The sequence below is a fragment of the Rhinatrema bivittatum genome, chromosome 9, assembly GCF_901001135.1.
Source record: "Rhinatrema bivittatum chromosome 9, aRhiBiv1.1, whole genome shotgun sequence".
Taxonomy (NCBI): domain Eukaryota; kingdom Metazoa; phylum Chordata; class Amphibia; order Gymnophiona; family Rhinatrematidae; genus Rhinatrema; species Rhinatrema bivittatum.
Window position 1 is genome coordinate 250,838,741 of NC_042623.1, and position 14,786 is coordinate 250,853,526.

Below are 14,786 nucleotides of genomic sequence, written 5' to 3' on the forward strand. Positions count from 1 at the left end.
AGAAACTCAGACTTCATGCTGTCCCTAAACTTGAGCAGACTTGCTATACATGCAATATTCAAAAGGCTGAATCAGATCCCTATTATGAAATTATACTAGAAAGCAGAACTTGTAATCGCACCCGCAGTTCACTCAAAAAGTTCCTTGCTTTACTAAATAAGTAGATTTACATATGGCAAAAGTATAATTAAACCACGTTAACTAACTACAAAAATGTAGGTACAGAGTAGTCATCCTTCTAGTGAGTAACTGCTCACTTTCTCTCACTTGTTATGGATGAAAAAATCTGTGTCGTTCATGGAAAGCAGGAGTTCCCCCCCCCCCCCCACCCCAAACATAAAATCATTCTACTGGGAGGATCTCTGGGCAGTTCTCACCTTCTGCCAGCAGGGGTCCTCAGTGGGCTATGTGTACTCTCTGCTCAGTCCTCCAAATTTCTATGGCTTGGAGGTCCTGCTGATGGCCATGTTCTCTGCACTGCCACAGTTTATAAGCCAGTCTCACAGTGAGCACTTTGCCTCAGCTGGCAGTCTCACCTTGTTCCTTGTGTGTTACAAGGCTTAAATAAGAACAAAGAATTGGCTCAAATCTGTGGCCTTCTGCCTCATTCGTGCCTTGTTTTGTTCCTTTCTGTACTGGCCACAGTTTGGGACCTTCTGGATTTGTTGGTGCGTCTGTCTGGTTTGCTCTTATTCTCTGGTTGACACCCTGGTTTGTGGCCCTGTTTCTGCGTCTCTCTGCCCTGAGTCATGTAGTGTACTGCCGGTCCTGTGCTTGTTTTTGGGCACCCATCTCTTCCCCGTTTTGTTGCAAACCAGCCTTGCGATTGTGGGTGCCCGCCTGTGCCTATCCTTCGTGTGCACCTCCTATTTAATTCCTGCCAGCCACCAAAATCTGAGGGCTTCCCTGAAGGGGAGGTGGCCAGTCCAGGCAAAAGATCCTGGTTCCAGTCCATTTCCTATCCAGTGCAAGCCAGCCTTGCTAGAAATCCAGCCTGCTCAGACTCTAGGGTTAAAACCACCAGCAGTCCTGCCATGACATCTACAGAATAAGCTTAGCATATGTAACATGACCCTAAGCAGAAACACGGCCAAAAGATTCAAATAAGTCAACCGACTATTGTGCAAAAACTAATTTCAGCTGCACCTTTCTCACTGTTATTTCCATTTCAGATCTGTTGTGAAATAAGTGCTTGAAGATTCGAACATGAGCCTATTTCTACCGGCCCCTTACTGGACTAATAAAGCAGTGTAATTTGGAGCCTCACTGCATAAGAGAGGCCTAGTCAGAATGCTGGCAAATGTCTTCCAAGTCAAAGTAAGTTCCTACAGCTTCTGTCCTCATTTGGCAAATATTCCCAGTCCAGCTTTCAAAAGCTGCCAGCATTTTATTTGATTCATTTTTTTATCCTGTCCTATTTGCGAACACCCAAAAATGGTTTACAGCTAAAGCAAAGCCAAGAAATCAGAAAACAGAGAAGATGGCAATCTCACAGACAGACAGACGCCCAGAACGTCCGAGGGCAGATCTGGACCCTGTGATCGCTTTGAGATAAACCAAAGAAGTCCTCGGAATTAAAACTGGATATTTTTTTGTCACCAAGCTGAGAAATCTAAACCTCTCACATAGCACTTCAAAAGCAAAATATGGTTTGTTTTTTTTGTCCGCTGTGGCTGCAATTCCTGGCTTTAAAGGGAAGTACCAAGAACAAAAATCATAGGTTTTTTTTTTTAAAGCATCAGACTAGCGGTCTTTGTTTATTTCTACGTCTCCCAAGTAGACTAAACGCAGCAGCTGACTACTTTATTCAAGGCAAAACAGTGTTATAACCCCGACATCTATCCTTATAGCTATTTACGTCTTTTCAAATTTGGTTGACACATTTCAGCAAGACCAAACTGCAGATCAAGTAAGCGAGGAAGCGTTCCAATGGATTTTTTTTTTTTTTTACTTGAGCAAAGAATCATGTCCAACCATCTGGAGTTACATCAGATAATGAGAGAAAACATAATTCCTTCTCAAAAGCTGCCACATTGCATGTTTTAAGCCAATACAGAGCACCTCAAATCCTATTCAGTGCTCTCCTGAAGCGTTAATCGATAACATAGAAGGAAAAACACTGCCCATAAAACAGACCCGGTTTTTCATATTAAAATAATAACGATAGTGGTAATCTGCTAGGTTAATTTTTATATAATAAACTGTAGTATGGAATTCATATATGAATTTAGAACTTTTTCTCAAGAAGGCGTTGAGAAAACCTGCATGGAATGGTAATTATAACCCCAAAACAGCAATGTTATGACTGTGTCAGGCTACCAAGAAGGTTAAAAGGGAAACCTGTCGGGAGCAGTGGTTACAATCATATCAGCAGTGGTGAAGCTTTTTTCAGGTTTCCAAGGAGCATGGGGGTGACCGGTGCAGACTCTTGTAAAACCCAAACTACAATGAGTATAGGGAGGCCAGATGTTTTTGGACAACAGCTTCACAAATTTTGGTGGTAAAGTAACTGATTTCTTACAAGGCTGCTACTTAAACACCCAGGCCCCCTGCCCTCACTTACTGTCAAGTTTAGCCCCCACTATCACCACTGCTACTACTACTCTCTATTTCCTAGTAAAATGTCATCTTTTACTTATTTGATTTCTGGCCTGAAGAGAGCATTACCTCTTGAAAGGTAGTCAAGAAACGAAGTTAGTTCAACAGAAAAGGTATCAAATATATGTAAGAATGCATACGCTTATCCACCCACCGTGAAAGAATCTCAACTGGGCAGATTGAATGGTCAATTTGTTCTTTTTCTACCAGCATTTACTATGTTGCTATACAAAAAGAGAGACTTGGACCCACCTGTAGGTTTCAAGAGCCCAAAAACCATAATTCAGTCACAATCAAGGCCAGAACAATTTGTGTAAAAATTTGAGACACTCAGGGATGGCACAGTCAGGCTCTTATTATTATTATTGTTACATTCCATTGGCATCCCAATGCAATTTACAAATGTTGATAGAGCATCCAATAAAATCAAAACTAATACAATAATCTCTAACAATTACATAACAAAATTTAAAAAAGATAAACACTAGTATCAGCACCCAACACTCCCTTTTGCTGTCCTCCCTAAATCATCAAATAAGACAGTCTAACTTGCTTCATGTCATAAAATAATTTAGAAAATTGGCACAAGCTACAGTCAAGCAACTTATTCTACAAAAGCTTGGGTAAACAGCCATGGCTTCAAAAACATCCAAAAGCGTAGCAGATTGTCCTTGCACTGGATAGCCATGTCTCCCTTCTCTCTAAAAGACGGTCATACAACAAACAAGGTACACGTTGGCAGTATCCATGTCCGTGATTCTGCTCCGTTCTTTTCGAAAAAGTATCTGCCAATCAGATATAAATGTGACATTTCCTGCCCCTACTCCTCCACCCCCCGCATCAGCTGTTGCAGTTTCCAGCACCAGAAAATATTTGCAAAGATTTCACCAAAGAAAGAAAAGAAGTGAGAGCTGTGTTCTCATGTTGAGTCTAGCAAGAAAGAGCTGTGAAGGATAATGGTGAGGGAGGACACGCCGGTGCAGTCATCTCTGGAACCATACGTAACAGGAATCCAGGAAAGGAGTGGATGTCAAACTGCAAGCCTGCTGCTTTTTTTTTCTCTTCTGAGTGAATCATTTGATGGACATCCAAAAATCCATTAACGCTTGTTATGGAACAGACATAAATTTGAATGTTCAAAAATAAGAAGCATGCCAATTAAAAGTATTGTGCACCGTCTTGTTCAGACATAAAATGGATAAATCCAAAATAGGAAATGTCTGTGATGGTCGGGCAAATAAGTCATCTGCCATAGAATACAGGACTACTGACGGCTTACAGCAAACACTTCAGCTCCTAAAAACAAGCAGCCTGGATCCTCTGCTTTAAACCGAAGGACAGACAACAATGTCTTCAGTGGCAAAAAGATGCTATGGGCAGAGGCTTCTGAGGGTTTCTTCCGTTCAGTGTATGGGCCGTTGAGATTGTCCCTTACTCAAAGCCCACAAACCAACAAATGTAATCCTGCATGATGAGATCAGTCTAAAAGGAAGTAAAAACTGCCAAGTCACAATTTGATTTCTGATGTATAATTATGTTCTTAACAACTAAGTAGGGTAGTTCATAGCAGTGCATTTAGCCTGAGGTAGCTATTTCAGCTGCACTGGCACTCTGAATGCCAGTTTTCTTATGCTAGGAGAATGGTTGTTAGTATCCCAGCATTACTAGCCTGGCTTACATCTGTCTCTCCAATTCAGAGTTAAAACGGCCTGATTCACCCAAATTTGAGACTTTAAAACATTTCTTCCAGAAAGCTATTTAACTTCAGCAAATAAAAATAAAATAATCACATCCTTAAAGCAGCGAGTATCTGAGAGTAACCAAATAAAATAGATGGGCCTAATGATTTCATCTGCCTTTGCAGTTTATGTTGCTATGGTTAAACTCCCCCTTTAGGCAGGATCACCACCGACTGGAAATCCCATACCACATCATCAGCTTCATTACAATACACTTGAGCCTCATTATCCCTCTCCTGAAATGCAGAATCACATTCCCCTGCAAACCTCCTCTCCCTATTGATATTTAGATTTCCTAATGGGAGCCCTCCAAAGAGTTCAGAGCTAGCATACCTGGTCCTTATTGATATAAACATGGAGGTAAGTTTTATTCTGGGGTTTTGTTTTTTTTTTACACGGTAATTGAATTATAAATGCCGATAAGATATGCATCAATGACCCAGGGCTGACAAGTTTCAATCATATGCTTATTCAGCCCTTTTGTTTGAACACTGTCATGTGAGCAATACATGGAGAAACAAATTTCTGACATTCAGAGCTGCTCTTCTGCTGCCACCAGCATCAGAAATTGAGCAGAAGCAGCCAGCCGAGAATGCTCCGATATCAGCATGAAAGGCAAGAAGCCAAAAATGCTTGCCCACACTTCACCATATTAATTTAAATGGTTTCAAAAACCTTACACAATCTAGATTCCATATGAGTAAGCAAAGAACATGGATAAAAGAAAGATATTTTATTGAGAAATACTTGTCCATACAAAGACCATTCTACATATGTTGCGAAGGCTAACAATTGTTCTAGAAAAAAAAAAAAAAGTATTGCCTCTTTCCCACTGCATTATTTGCATTGAACTCACTCCCTTATAGCAGCATTGCTCATCAAAGAGTAACAATCCTTTTTATAAACACAGCATCTCCTTTCCATGTATGAATCTACATTGTCCAAGCTACGTCTCCTAAGCTAACACGACTTTGCATCTCTAAACTGCACAATGTAGAATACATTAAACAAAGAGAGACTAGAGGAGAAAGGTAAAGGAAGGAACAGCAGGAATCTGTAAAGGACACAACAGTAATCACGTAGCCAATATCTCATTAGGAAGTGAGAGACCTTACAGAACCCTACTGGAACTCCTTGACTTTCATGTACATTACAGGAATCTTGGATGTGTTGGGGGAACGTAGGCATGTGTGGCATTCTCAAAAAAAGGAGTGGAGACATCTGAACCTGGAGAAATGACAAATGTCACTTGCATCTGTCACCCTCTGATAGAAGTCACTATTTTATTTATAAGGAAGGCACTCAAAATCTATTCTAGTAAATTTAGTGCAATACCAAAGAATTTCCTCTCAACAGTAATCATCTCCCACAATGGTCAGAAAAACAGAACGGTGACTTACAGAGTCAAAACGTATGTACATCAAGCACTAATCCATCACTCATGGGCAATGTGGGTAGGAAATCAGATTATACCTCCTGGCCTTCTTATGGTGACAGTACTCTATGGAAATCTTTTCCCCCCCATCATCTACTACTGTCTGCATTAAAATATTACCTTTTCAGCACTATTGCTACCTTTCTTGGTCTTAATCATGGTACTGATATTTGACGCATCTACATTTTTAAGAAGCGAGCTCTATTAGGATGCAAGAGGGAAGCACTTCAAATAATGTCCAAAGGCAGGATTCAAATCATTCAATGCTGTATTACAGAAATTTAATGGAGGAAAGAAAATTGGGAAGGGAGCAGGAGAAGAAGCAGAGTTTACGGTCATGTAGTAGATAGAGAGAAATAGCCAGACCAGACAGGACTTACGATCATTATCTGTCATCTTATCTCTGTACTTCTGTTTCAGATCCAGAAATGTGTGAATCTATCAATTCGTTTGGTGGTGCCAATATACTGCTTGCAATTTTTCACTTGACTTTTGTAAACCATACAATGGCATTTCCTCCTCTCCCTTAAACTCTGATATACAGTTCAATTAATTATAAGAGCATTCGGTGTATTAAAAAAAAAATCAACTGGAAAAATCTAAATAGGCAGCAGTCCAACTGCCTATTTAGTCTTTTGCATCGAGTGTCAACTGTATGATTTTTTTACCCGCCAGTGAGAAGTTGTACGTGTGCATCAGATGCAAAAGAGCTCAAGTCTCTCGGAGAATGAGTCCGATCTCTGGAGGCTAGAATGGCGGACCTGGAAGAGCTGAGGCAGACATAGATGAGACCTTCAGGGACATAGTAGTCAAGTCCCAACTTCAGACTGACAGCTTTGGTGCTGCCTTGGAGAAAGAAGGTCTCATGATCGGAAAGCATCAACCTGGTGCAGCAGGAAAGGATCCTGTAGCAAGGACCTGCTCTCCAGGTGGTGCACTGTCCTTTTGCATCGAGGATGTCTCTCCCAGGGCTACTGCCTAGGAAGGGAAGGGTTAGGTCAGCCATCATAGTTGGTGATTCGATTAGGAGGAATGTAGACAGCCGGTGGCTGGAGGACGTGAGGATCGCCTGGTAACATGCCTACCTGGTGCGAAGGTGGCGGATCTCACGCATCACCTAGATAGGATTTTAGACAGTGCTGGGGAGCAGCTGGCTGCCGTGGTACATGTGGGCACCAATGACATAGGAAAATGTGGGAGGGAGATTCTGGAAGCCAAATTTAGGCTCTTAGGTAGAAAGCTGAAATCCAGTACCTGCAGGGTAGCATTCTCTGGTGACCTGCGCGTGGAACAGGGAGCATTTCAAAGGCAGGCAGAGCTCCGGAGTCTCAATGCGTAGAAGAGACGATGGTGCAAGGAAGAGGGATTCAGTTTTGTAAGGAACTGGGGAACCTTTTGGGGAAGGGGGGAGGAGTCTTTTCCGAAGGGATGGGCTCCACCTTAACCAGGGTGGAACCAGACTACTAGCGCTAACCTTTAAAAAACTAGGAGAAAGCAAACAGTTACTCAGCAGCGCATGGTTCAGAGGGAGGTATATTTAAAGGATACTAATGATGCATTAGAATTAGGGCATCCGAACAGTGAGGTTCCAATAATAAGTAAAGTAATCTAAGTGCCTGTAACTAAAAACTCATCTGAGCTACAAAATTCCAATTTATCTCTATCAATTATTAAGCAGAATGAAAATACAAACAAAAATCACACTTTGAAATGTTTGTATGCTAATGCCAGAAGTCTAAGAAGTAAGATGGGAGAATTAGAAAGTATAGCAGTGAATGATGACATAGACTTAACTGGCATCTCAGAGACATGGTGGAAGGAGGATAACCAATGGGACAGTGCTATATTGGGGTACAAATTATATCGCAATGACAGAGAGGAGCATCCGTGAGGTGGTGTGGCGCTTTCTGTCCGGGATGGCATAAAGTCCAACAGGATAAACATCCTGCATGAAACTAAATGCACAATCGAATCTTTATGGGTAGAAATCCCTTGTGTGTTGGGGAAGAGTATAGTGATAGGAGTATACTACCATCCACCCAGCCAAGATGGTGAGACAGACAGTGAAATGCTAAGAGAAATTAGGGAAGCTAACCAAAATTGGTAGTGCAGTAATAATGGGAGATTCCAATTACCCCAATATTGACTGTGTAAATGTATCATCGGGACATGCTAGAGAGAAACAGTTCCTGGATGGAATAAACGACCGTTTTATGGAGCAATTGGTTCAGGAATCAAAGAGAGAGGGAGCAATTTTAGATCTAATTTTCAGTGGAGCTCAGGATTTGGTGAGTGAGGTAAGGGTGGTGGGGCCGCTTGGCAAAAGCGATCTTAATATGATCAAATTTGAATTAAATGACTGGAAGGGGGACAGTAAGCAAATCCACGGCTCTAGTGCTAACCTTTCAAAAGGAAACTTTGAGAAAATGAGAAAAATAGTTAGAAAATAACTAAAAGGAGCATCTACAAAAGGTAAAAAGTGTGAAAGAGGCGTGGACATTGCTAAAAAATACTATCCTAGAAGTACAGTTCAGATGTATTCCACACATAAAGAAAGGTGGAAGGCAGGCAAAACGATTACCGGCATGGTTAAGGGTGAGGTGAAAGAGGCTATTTTAGCCAAAATATCTTTATTCAAAAATTGGAAGTACGATCCAACAGAAGAAAACAGGATAAAGCATAATCACTGGCAAGTTAAATGTAAGACATTGATAGACAGGCTAAGAGAGAATTTGAAAAGAAGTTGGCCAGAGAGGCAAAAACTCACAGTAAAAACTTTTTAAAATATTTCCGAAGCAGAAAGCATGCGAGGGAGTTAGTTGGACCGTTAGATGATCGAGGGGTTAACGGGGCCCTTAGAGAAAATAAGACCATTGTGGAAAGATTAAACAAATTTCTTTGCTTCGGTGTTTACTGAAGAGGATGTTGGGGAGATACCCATTCCGGAGAAGGTTTTCATGATGGACTGAACCAAATCACAGTGAACCTAGAAGATGTGGCAGGCCTGATTGACAAACTGAAGAGTAGTAAATCACCTGGACTGGATGGTATACACTCCAGGGTTCTGAAGGAACTAAAAAATGAAATTTCAGACCTATTAGTAAAAATTTGTAATCTATCATTAAAATCATCTATTGTACCTGAAGGCTGGAGGGTGGCCAATGTAACCCTAATATTTAAAAAGGGCTCCAGGGGAGATCCGGGAAACTACAGACCAGTTAGCCTGACTTCTGTGCCAGGAAAAATCACAGAAAAATCACAGAAAATATAGAAAGACATGGTTTAATGGAACAAAGTCAGCATGGCTTTACCCAAGGCAAGTCTTGCCTCACGAATCTGCTTCACTTTTTTGAAGGAGTTAATAAACATGTGGATAAAGGTGAACCGGTAGATGTAATGTATTTGGATTTTCAGGAGGCATTTGACAAAGTTCCTCATTGAAAGGCTTCTAGGAAAAGTAAAAAGTCATGGGATAGGTGGCGATGTCCTTTCATGGATTACAAACTGATTAAAAGACAGGAAACAGAGTAGGATTAAAGGTCAATTTTCTCAGTGGAGGGGAGTGGGCAGTGGAGTGCTTCAGGGATCTGTACTGGGACCAGTGCTTTTCAATATATTTATAAATGATCTGGAAAGGAATGCAATGAGTGAGGTTATCAAATTTGCAGATGATTCAAAATTATTCAGAGTAGTTAAAGCACAAGCGAATTGCGATAAATTGCAGGAAGATCTTGTGAGACTGGAAAATAGGGCATCTAAATGGTAGATGAAATTTAAATGTGGATAAGTGCAAGGTGTTGCATATAGGGAAAAATAACTCATGATATAGTTACACGATGTTAGGTTCCATTTTAGGAGCTACCACCCAGAAAGAGATCTAGGCGTCATAGTGGATAATACATTGAAATCATCGGTTCAGTGTGCTGCGGCAGTCAAAAAAGCAAACAGAACTTTGGGAATTATTAGAAATGGAATGGTTAATAAAACGGAAAATGTCATAATGCCTCTGTATCGCGCCATGGTGACACCGCACCTTGAATACTGTGTACAATTCTGGTTGCCACATCTCAATAAAGATATAGAGAAGGTGGATGGAGAAGGTACAGAGAAGGGTGACCAAAACGATAAAGGAAATGGAACAGCTCCCCTATGAGGAAAGACTAAACAGGAAGAGACAGCTGAGGGGGGATATGATAGAGATGTTTAAAATCATGAGAGGTCTAGAATGGGTAAATGTGAATCGGTTATCTACTCTTTCGGATAATAGACGGACTCGGGGGCACTCCATGAAGTTAGCATGGGGCACATTTAAAACTAATCGGAGAAAGTTCTTTTTTACTCAACGCACAATTAATCTCTGGAATTTGTTGCCAGGGAATGTGGTCAGTGCAGTTAGTGTAGCTGAGTTTAAAAAAGGTTTGGATAAGTTCTTGGAGGAGAAGTCCATTACCTGCTATTAAGTTGACTTAGGAAATAGCCACTGCTATTACTAACAACAGTAACATGGAATAGACTTAGTTTTGGGGTCCTTGCAGGTTCTTATGGCTTGGATTGGCCACGGTTGGAAACGGGATGCTGGGATTGATGGACCCTTGGTCTGACTCGATATGGCATGTTCTTAGACTTGGAAAGGATGTAAGAGGATATGAATTCATAATAAGAATGAAGTATATTTTGGAGCATCTATTGTTACACAAAAAATGTAGGCATGCTGTTTACTCGAAGTATACCACATCTCAAAAAGGTTAAGCAATATATATGGAATAAAATGTAGATAGTGTACATTTGATATACCGACTCTTTCAATAGATCATTGCAGAATGTATATGATCTCTATGTAAAAAACCCAGGTGTGCAAAAAACAAAACTTAAGCAGATTAAATCTCCACAGGACAGAGTTGAGCAACTGACAAGCTGGTCCAAATGGCTTTTCCGTAACATGAGAAGGAGGCCACAGGCCAAATATCTCCAGAGAGCCAGCCATTTATGCAGCTCAGGAATTTTGCTGAAAAGAGGCTTAAAGCTTCTTCTGAACTACAGTGACAAAATAATCAGGCCACTTGAAATAAATTTGAGGAAAAATAGAAAAGAAATGTAAGCCCTTGTACAACATGACAGCTTTCATCTGAAATGTGAAAATAAGGAAGACTGATACATAAGAAAAAAAAACCAGACTCTTGCATAGCTTGAAGTAAACCTGCGACTAGTAAAATGTTCAGAGAGGTCATTAATGCCAAAAATAAAACCTGTAAGCAGGTAAAATAGATTACAAACGGCTTGTGTACGTTCACAATGTTTTCTGGCCAATCTTCATCCCAATATACTGCCCAGGTTTTACAGTATTTTACTCACCGTGCAGCAGGTGAGTTAAACTTTTTTTTTGCAGATAACACTTCTGAAAGTGTTTCCTTGCAGCAATATTTCAACAGAATGATGTGCCCTTTAAAAGCAAAAGGGTCTGCATCTAAAATCGGATTTCCTTCAGAATTAGGAAAGGCAGCCCTTTGTTATAACATTAGGATGGTAAATCATGTTAACAGACAAGGAGTTTGTGGTCCACTCACTTTTTTCAGCTCCACTGTGTCCCTACAGTGATTCATAGGAATCGAGATTTAATTTTACAAATGCCTTTTGCCATAGAGCACAAGTTCATTTGCCTTTATATGTTTTTAAGTTGATCCTAGCTGTATTTTACTCTATAATTGATTAATCGTTTGACTTGTTCCATGTAAACCGCCATCCCGGCGATAGTTATCTTGTTACCTGTGAACCGGAGTGATATGTATTGTATACAGGAACTTCCGGTATATAAAAACCAAAAATAAATTAATTAATTAAATGCCATATATTTCTCTGAACTCCAGTTCAAAGAAAATGGGAGATTTTTCACTCACGCTCATTCATGATTTCTCCATTTTGATATCATGGGGGGAAAAAAAATTGGAATTTAAAAATAAAATTGCCATTGCAAACAAGGAAGTGCTGAGTGTTCAATTCTGAGCTCCGTTATAATTTAAAATCAATTTCCAGCATTTTGGCCAAACCAGCTATTATTGCAGCACCAGTCTACTCATGAAACCGAACAGCTGTGCAGCTGCAAGGCGGCCTAATCAGTTTTAAAGTATTAGCCATTTTGATGTATTCAGGCATCTGAACCACCCCGACGGGGTATAAACCGTCAGCCCCAGATGACGCTACAAAATTTGCGGAATGTCTTTAAATCAAACAAGATCGTGTGCCATGCCCAGAGCAGCAGCAGCAGAGATGTCAGTGCAGCACATGGAACACATCACAGCTAGAAACAGGATTTAAAAAAAAAAAAAAAAACCCTCATCTTGTAATAGGACTTTTTTGTGGCCCTAGAACTTCTCACTATTTTAACTGCATGTCACTCATTTTTAAGCAGATGCTGACTTCCATATCTAGAAGCGTGCAACAGAAGCCCCTAGCCTAGCCTATAGATTGCTAATAGTTTTACATAGGATTAGCAAGTGATTTTTGCTTAGTATCCAAAGTGAAAAAAAAAAAATCAAAACATAACCAATTACAATGTCAAATTCTCAAAGTCACACTTCCAACCCTCCTAAGAGAAGACTTGAGTAATAGAGGAGGGCATGTTATCATGCCACTGCCCATAAAGCATCTGTTCTGTGAATAGAAACAGAACTTGTGTTTCCCCAGTTCTCATTCCGACATACTCTAAGCATCAAATTTACATTTGAAAACACACACACACCAGGCATTTTGTGAGGTTTTTTTTTCTTATTTGGTCTGTTTTTAACAGATCTTCCAGATGGTAATAGCAGCAGTAACCACCCATTCACTGGATCAAGGCAGATGTTTCCCCACAAAATGCTTACATTTGAAATTAAGGAGGACCGGGGTGTTTTTTGTCCTCCGAAACTACTGAAAAGCAGGCGCTCTACCTGCAAGAAGACAAAACTAAGAAGGGCCATATGTCCCTCTTCAACCTTACTATAATATTCCTTCTACAGCAGTAAACCCTGCAAACTGCCATGCCAGAACAAGGGGGGGGGGGGGGGGGGGGTAAGTCACAGAAAACTGACCGCAGTGCCTTTATTTAAAGAACATGATCTGGACTCTGAAATACCCTAGCAGCATCAATGCTGGCTTCCTGTGCCCCAACAGGCTACAGTTCTCCTGAAACCAATGAGGTGAATAGCTAGGTAGCTATTTAGGCTGCAAAGCAATGGGGGGGGGGGGGGGAGAGAGAGAGAGAGAAGGGGGTGCTGGGTCTTGGATTAAGTAAGGGATCTTATATATGTGGATATAATCAGGCCAGTAGAAAACAAAGACGACCACGAAAATGGACAGACTTAGATAAAGAGCGATATCCTACAAACAATCAAGGTTCTACGGATAGCAACTAGGTTAAAACTTAGCAGCGTAGCCCGAAACAGGACAAACCAGATAAACCAATGGATTTTTATGTGCCATCACCTACTAGGTTCACAGTGTTACTAATATCTTTCTTTGCCAAAATCTCCCAAACATCTGCTTTGAGACAGATACCATGCCTTCTAGCCTCAGCAAGGAGTGATGTAGGCAGGAGCAACCAGGCAAAATAGATGGGTCAAAATAGCCTTTAATTGCCATAATCTACTATTATGACATTTGTTTTTTTTCTGAAAATTGCCCTCCAGAAACAAAGTAAGGGCCAGATTTACTAAGGCTTTTTTTTCCCCCATTCTGTGTCTATGGGGGGGGGGGGAATGACACTAAATACACCCCCCCCCTCCCCGATTTTGGACAAAATCAAGGTCTGTTTAAATGTGCTATCATATGAAAATGGCTACTCTCAATGAGCCTTTCGGACAAGCAGACAAGCATAACAAAAGTAGAGTGACAGACAGAGAGACATCTGCTACTTATGACCCAAATTATGTGTTCTTTTTCCATGTATAATTAGTCTGCGGTATAGACAGGAAGCATTCTCAAGGTGACCAGTGTATTAAAAAGAGCCCATGCTGCCCACTCATTTTTCACTAGAAGAGGAATCCAGCTCTACTGAAGCCCACTGGAAAGAGAGAAGGTCACCAGAACCAAGAAACTGTAAAAAGAGCTTATGATGAGAGAGGGTGCCACTGTTATCAAGCAATCCAACGCTTTTACCTCTGGGAAACCTGGAAACCGGGCAAATTTAACACGTGTGCACTCAGACACCTTTCAAAGAGCAATCTCTTAAAGAAGCTTCGAAAAAAGGTTTCTTGTAAAAGAGACAGTCATTCCAAAATTCTGATATAACAACAGGTAGCTATGACCATCTGCCTCATCTCCCCATCCCCCTTTAAACACCCAAAATCAAGACCTCAGATGTTGGACACCAAAGGAAAGCTGCGGCCTTTGAATAAAAAACATTCACTCTTTGGATCTCAAAGCCATGCGTAGGTCTATAACCCAACTGTCCGATCCTCCCCATGTCCACCAGGTACTGGGCAGTTTAGATTTATACCCTCACCACGCCTGCTGTGTTGGGAGCTCGGCAGGGAAGGCAGCCACAGTGCCTACCACTGGATCTGGATCTGCCTGCCCAAGCCAAGTTACATTCAGATATTGTGGGTGTGTCCTTGTCTCTGGAAGGCTTACAATCTAGGGGCCTGATTTCCCATTCTGTGCCCATGGGGGAAAAAAGCCTCAGTGTTTGTAGCCGAGGAAAACGATGAGCTGACTTACCCAAGGTCACAAGAAGCATCAGTGGGAGAAGCAAAACAGGAATCATGGCTTTCCTGGTTCTCAACCTTCAGCACCTCACTGCTCTTCTCCCTGCCTCTTCCCGCGTGGCTTCTATCCCTCGAGTTCCAGCTGGCATTATTCCCCATTGGAGATGTAGAGAACAAAGGGGACGGAGGAGTAGCCAGGGCACAGGCGCCGTATTGACGTCAGCTCTCGTGCTCCAGTACTCAGGGGCCTCTTAACTCTGTTACTCATGCATTCAACACTACAGATGCCCCGAGACTCTCACTTCCTGTTGGAGTGACTGCTATTTGCACATT

At 41.3% G+C, this 14,786-nt stretch overlaps 1 protein-coding gene across 3 annotated transcripts in view; it reads right to left on the reverse strand.

Moving 5' to 3' along the window:
* The window catches only part of FNDC3B (fibronectin type III domain containing 3B), a 679,078-nt gene that overhangs the window by 645,301 nt on the left and 18,991 nt on the right, over window positions 1-14,786 (reverse strand). The window lies entirely within an intron of this gene.